The sequence below is a fragment of the Trachemys scripta genome, chromosome 2 (genome assembly GCF_013100865.1).
Source record: "Trachemys scripta elegans isolate TJP31775 chromosome 2, CAS_Tse_1.0, whole genome shotgun sequence".
Lineage (NCBI taxonomy): Eukaryota > Metazoa > Chordata > Testudines > Emydidae > Trachemys > Trachemys scripta.
The window spans coordinates 162,195,798-162,201,998 of NC_048299.1; the positions used below are offsets into that span (position 1 = coordinate 162,195,798).

The 6,201-nt window shown below is 43.4% G+C and overlaps 1 long non-coding RNA gene across 1 annotated transcript in view; it reads right to left on the minus strand.

Annotated features, from left to right (window-relative positions):
* Window positions 1–6,201, minus strand: part of LOC117873076 — a 21,198-nt gene that overhangs the window by 6,775 nt on the left and 8,222 nt on the right. The window contains exon 2 of the long non-coding RNA XR_004644641.1: window positions 4,917–5,002. This is a non-coding gene — a long non-coding RNA (uncharacterized LOC117873076). The remainder of the gene's footprint in view (window positions 1–4,916; window positions 5,003–6,201) is intronic.

Consider the following 6,201-nt stretch of genomic DNA (forward strand, 5'->3'; position numbering starts at 1 on the left):
GCCCAGCCGCCCGGCGCACTGCCTGGCACTGCCGGTTCCCGGCGCACCCCCCGGCCGCCCGGCGCACTCCCCGGCCGCCTAGCACCGCCGGCCCTGGGCCGGCCCCCGGCCCAGCGGCGCCGGATTTTCCCGGACATGTTCGGCTTTTTGGGATTTCCCCCCGGACGGGGATTTGAGTCCCAAAAAGCTGGACATGTCCGGGAAAATCCGGACGTATGGTAACCCTATAATGAAATAAAGTGGAACCAGTTGTCTCAGAGATTTGGTAATGGGATATGAAGACTTTCATCTATAAATCACTGGATGGATCCAGTTCTAGTCAGTATAGGCATGCAGCAATTCTCCAAAAAGGCCATATTTTAGAGTGTAAGGTATCCACCCTACACACACTCAGATCATATATAATTTGAAAGCTTATTTTATGTACATTTAGATGAGGTCTGATGTGGAGCTGTTAAACCTGTATTGCTGTGGAACAATAATATCCAAAATGAGAGAGCATCGTTTTTTGCACAGTTCCAGAAACACTGCAGCATGACTATGACTACAGTTTTACTGTTTGTTAATTTCAATACCTTAATTTTTGCATGGGCAAGGTTTTTTTTTCCAGAAATGATGGCAAATATCAACATTTTGCAATATACTTACATGAAATGTTTTCACATCACACATTTTTAATTGTCAAAAGTGCCTTGCAAGTGATTATGATATTAATTGTAAATGTTAAAAACGATTTGCTGACCAGATCAGTCTCACACTGAAGATTGTGCACCAGAAGCAACAGCTTGTGTGCCCATTGTTTGTACTGCATAGTGAGTAGAAATGACTGACTGTCTTCTACATACAATGTCCCATCTCGTCTGCCTGGTAGAAGTTTTTAATTTGTAATTGCTTATCATGTAGTACAGCCTTTGAAATATTCTGAAAACTAGCTTTTTAATTCAGTGACACTTATGCACAGGTAGGTATTAATCTTATAGATGACAATACACAGCTTCATATTGGGCTTCAATCAGTGCTCACTAAACAAAAATGGCAATTTTGATTCTACCATGTACCATATAGATCTAATTTAAATCTAATTTAGCACAAATCTGCATACTTGTATAAAATGAAAAATAGTGGTAGTCATGGTGGTAATGCTAACAATATACTTTGGGAATTTTACCTCTACATTTTTACCCTGTGATGTTTTATTGCATGCATTGAGAAATTGTGGGGAGATGCCAGATTGTTAGACCTTCTTGTTGATTCTGAGGTGCATGCAGTTTGTACCGCAGATCAAATGCTTGCTGGTAGAGCACAGTTGAATCACATATGGCTTGACTTTAGCATTTGAGGCTCTGGCTAGGTCTATACTACCCGCCTGAATCGGCGGGTAGAAATCGACCTCTCGGGGACAATTGATCCCCGAATCGGCGCTCTTACTCCACCAGCGGAGGTGATAGTAAGCGCCGCCGACAGAAAGCCGCAGAAATCGATTTTGCCGCCGTCCTCACAATGGGGTAAGTCGGCTGTGATACATCGAATTCAGCTACGCTATTCACGTAGCTGAATTTGCGTATCTTAAATCGACTCCCCCCTGTAGTGTAGATGTACCCTCTGAGTGCTCTGAAACGTTATTCATTTGCTAAATGGTGTGAGCCGGGAGGAGGTACTCATGTAGTTCCAGCATTAGTCTGCAAATGTTGGCTGACTCTCAAAAGGTGTTTGAGTCTGAAGACACTGAGTCCTTACAGCATGTAATTAAAAAGCACGATGATGCTGTCACGCAGCATATGCTACCACTACTGGAGGAATATCAATCATGGGGGCATGTCCAGCCTCCTACATTCAAGTTCTGGGATCATTTTTTCCAGGTTATGCAGATACTACTTCTAAATGCGTCTGCTGAGCAAGAGGATGATTAGAAACTTCATCTACACACAGCATGCCATGCTTCTTTACTGCAAACAGGCCCAACTATGCCAGGTGGATACCAATCTACATTCTTGATATATTAAATCTCCCTAAAGAAATACACAGTGCCTTTGAATCTGGGGAATTTGCTGTGCATCAGACTCTTGGAAATGGGAGTGACATGGGAAAAGAATCAAAGGGCAGAAGTGGGATTGTAGGATTGACAAGAAAGAAGCCTTATCAGCTGGATCCTCACAAGACATATTCTGGGTGAATATGCAAAGCTAGGAGAGAAAGAAGTGGCCTAACAAGAAGTAGAGGAGAGGGATACCGTACTGAAGAGCAATGAAGAGCACATTATGGCTCTTACCAACTATGTCATCAACAATATGACAAACCTGAATCACATCCAGAGATAGCTATCAACGTATCTACTGGACTGCATTTAACATCAGATGTGCAAGAAAATAGCATATGTTGGTGAAAAACAAAGGGAGAGATTTGTGAGAGGTGCACTTGATTTTGATGAGATGCATAGCTTCTTCAGCCCAGTCAAGAAAATCTGATGTCAAAACATTTGCTGATATGGCCAAGACGACCAAATTTAAGCTTGGCAAAGGAGGGACAATCACAGCAGCTTTCAGTCCAGAAACTGTTTTCCACAGAGCCCAGTCCTTAACAAGATACAGATGTTTCAATGGCAACTGGTCTTAGTGACCCAATAGGACCTGTGCCTGTGTCCTTCCATGCTGATGCAACAATGAGAAGGTGAACTAGGGCATCCATAGATTCCAGGGCTGGCGCACCCATGGAAAAAAATTAGCAGCTGCTTAGCACCCACTGGCAGCCAGCTTCTCCCCTCCCTTGCAGTGCCTCCTGCCCGCCTATATGCGGGCGGCCCCACCGATCCACTCCTCCCCCTCCCTTCCAGTGACTCGGGCCGCTGTGATCAGCTGTTCTACAGCATGCAGGAGACGCTGGGAGGGAGGGGGAGGAGCGGGGATGGAGCATGCTTGGGGGAGAGGGCAGAATTGGGCAGGAAGAGGCGGGGCTGGGGCAGAGCAGGGACGGGAAGAGGCGGGTTGAGGGTGGGGGCTTGAGGGAAGAGGTGGAGCAGGGGCGGGGCCTGGGGCAGAACGGGGGCAGGAAGGGGCAGGGGTGGAGGTATGGGGGAAAGGGTGGAGAGGAGTGGAGGCGGGGTTTGAGCATCCCTGGGCAAAGGAAAAAGCCAGCGCCTGTGAGCGCATCAACTGGAAGCTTAAACTGCAAGAATCCATGAGCTAAGAGCATGCAACAAAGAAACCACAGTGTAAATCAGTGATGTCATGGATGTCACACAAATGATGGTTGGAGACAAATTCCGCACATTCAATGAATTGGCTGCTGAGTACCTGAGGCAGGTCCTAAAAGGATTTGACAAAGTTCATTCTGTAATCGAAGTCTTTGCTAGATATGACAACACTAACTCTGTGAAAACTGTAGAAAAACAGTGCTGGACAGGATCTAAGTTTGGATGAAAGAAATACCAGGTGATTGGTGGACACTCTGTGTCTCCATGGAAAAAGTTTCTAAACATGGCATCCAACAAGCAGTCACTTGTAAAATTCTTCTGTGGATATATGGCTCAAAATGCACCTGAGAATGTAAGAGCACACCCAACACAAACACTCCTTGCTGGAGGCTTTTCCAATTGTGAAGTAGCAAAATCCATCACCAATAGAGGTGCTGAAGAAGCCCAAGACTTTTATACAGTACTCAAGGAGAAACAGACACAAGAATGCTTCTGCATGCTGTGTGCCAATATGGCTTTTGGTGTCAAAGGAACCATAGTAATTAGGTCACTTGATACAGATGTTTTTGTGTTTGCTGTTCATTACTTTCCAAACAGGGAATACACAGATAACATGCGGATAGAAACAGGCACCATTACCAACACAACTGACTAGCATCACTTGACATCCGTGCATGCAATTTATGACACGCTCACTCCTAACTTCTGCAACATACTTCTTGCTGCACACACATTAACAGGATGTGACTCTGCATTATCCCTATTTGGTATTGGGGAAAAAAATGTTTAATACTGTCAAAACAAAGGGAGCTTACCACTTCAGAGATCTTGCCACACATTTAAAGGGCATCCTGACAGAAATTAGTCAAGAGATTTATTCTGAGGGGATTTGCCAGCCATTCTGTAAACATAGGATGAGGAGAAGCTTGTGACATATACAGGTCTGTCGCATCTTACGCGCATTTAACATGCGCGATTTCAGCTTTACGCGGTCGGCAAAAACAAAAAAGAGAAAAATAACAGTTTTAATACTGTACCTGTAGTGCAGGTGATTCCGCCCGCCATTACACTCAATGTAATTTTGACTATACGTGATTTTCGCTTTACGCGCTGACTGCGGAACGTAACCCCAGCGTAAGATGCGACAGACCAGTACTCAAAACATTTCTCTCTCCCCGCTCTCTTTCTCTCTAGTTATACTATAAATCATGTATTCTGGGAATATGGACAATGAAAGATCCATAACAATTAGTCAGTTGTCTTGCTTTTGACCTGAAAGTCCAATTTTAGAGGTGATGTGTAAATTACACTCTTCTACTGATGATTCCTTCATACGCTCAGAGTACCTTACTCCCACCTAAACTACTGCAGTACTGCCAACCTCAAGCATTCAAAAATCATTAGCTAGTATCCCAAAATTATGAGATTGGTCTAAAAACCATGAGATTTACAAAAGGGATTCTTTTAATTTGCTTTATCGTTTCTGAGCATTTTATGGTTATGGTTGGATTATGTTTTAGGGCTTTTCTCTGCAAACCTAAGGGCTACTTTTTGTTTTAAAAAAACAAAAGCCAACAATCTCATTTAATCTCTTTTCTCTGGGAGCTGTGGCTTTAAGAACAACATCAAATATCACAAGACACATGATAAATCATGAGCGTTGGCAACACTGTAGCGCACTTTAACATCAGATCTTCTAGATCCTTGGCGTGTGACACCAACTTACAGTAGTAGAAAGCAGGTAAGTGGTCCATCTCACTGGGAGTGAGGCAGTCTGTGTTGTAAGGGAGTCTAACACATCAGTTCTTGAACCTGGTTTTAAGAAGGAAAGTGATTTTTTTAAAGCTATAAAAGGTAAAAAAAATAAAGCTCCCTGACTCACTATTTGTTTCCTACTCTGCAACAAAAGTGCATCCATCTCAAGCTCTGCATATCCTTTATAATCTCTTAAAAAACACTCTGATAAACAGACCTAGTCAATTATTCCCAGATCATAATACCCTTGGAATGATATAAATATAAGAAAAATGTACTAAATCTCACCAACAGAAACCCCATCAGGGTTCCTCCACCACTGAAGTCTAGTCTCACATCTCCTTATGGACCAGGTTTACTGGCGCCCTGATGCACTCAGATATCTCTTGCTATAAGAATAGCCCCTAGGTTCCATGAACACAAAGACAGAATTTAGAGTATCCATGAGGCTGCTCTATATTGCATTGGAGCTGAGCAGGTCCACCAGATTTGGAGGAGGATTATAGGCACCTTTGCACCCTTTCAGTTCCTGCATAATGTGCAGCTTGGGCAGACATAAAAACATAATAGCTGCCATACTGGATCAGACTAAGGTCCATCTTGACCAGTATCCTGTCTCCAACAGTGGCCCATACCAAAGCTTCAGAGGGAGTGTGCAGAACAGGGAATTATGGAGTGATCCAACCCTGTCTTCCACTTCTGGCATTCAGAGATTTAGGGTTGCACCGAGCTTACGGTTGCATCCCTGACCATCTTGGCTAATAGCCATTGATGGATCTTTCCTCCATGAACTTATCCAGTTATTTTTTGAACCCATTATACTTTTGGCCATCACAACATCCCATGGCAATGAGTTCTACAGATTAGTTGTGTGTTGTGTGAAAAACTACTACTTCTTGTTGGTATTTAACCTGCTGTCTATTCATTTCACCAGGTGACCTCTGGCTTTTGTATTGTGTGAAAACATAATACATCTCTATTCACTTTTTCCACACCATTCATGACTTTAGAATTCTAGCACATCCCAGTTAGTTGTCTCTTTTCTAAGATGAGCAGGCCTAATCTTTTTAGTCTCTCCTCATATGGAAGTCCTTCTCTGAACCTTTTTCCAATTACCCTATATCCTTTTCAGAGTAACAGCCGTGTTAGTCTGTATCCGCAAAAAGAAGAACAGGAGTACTTGTGGCACCTTAGAGACTAACAAATTTATTAGAGCATAAGCTTTCGTGGACTACAGCCCACTTCTTCGGATGCAT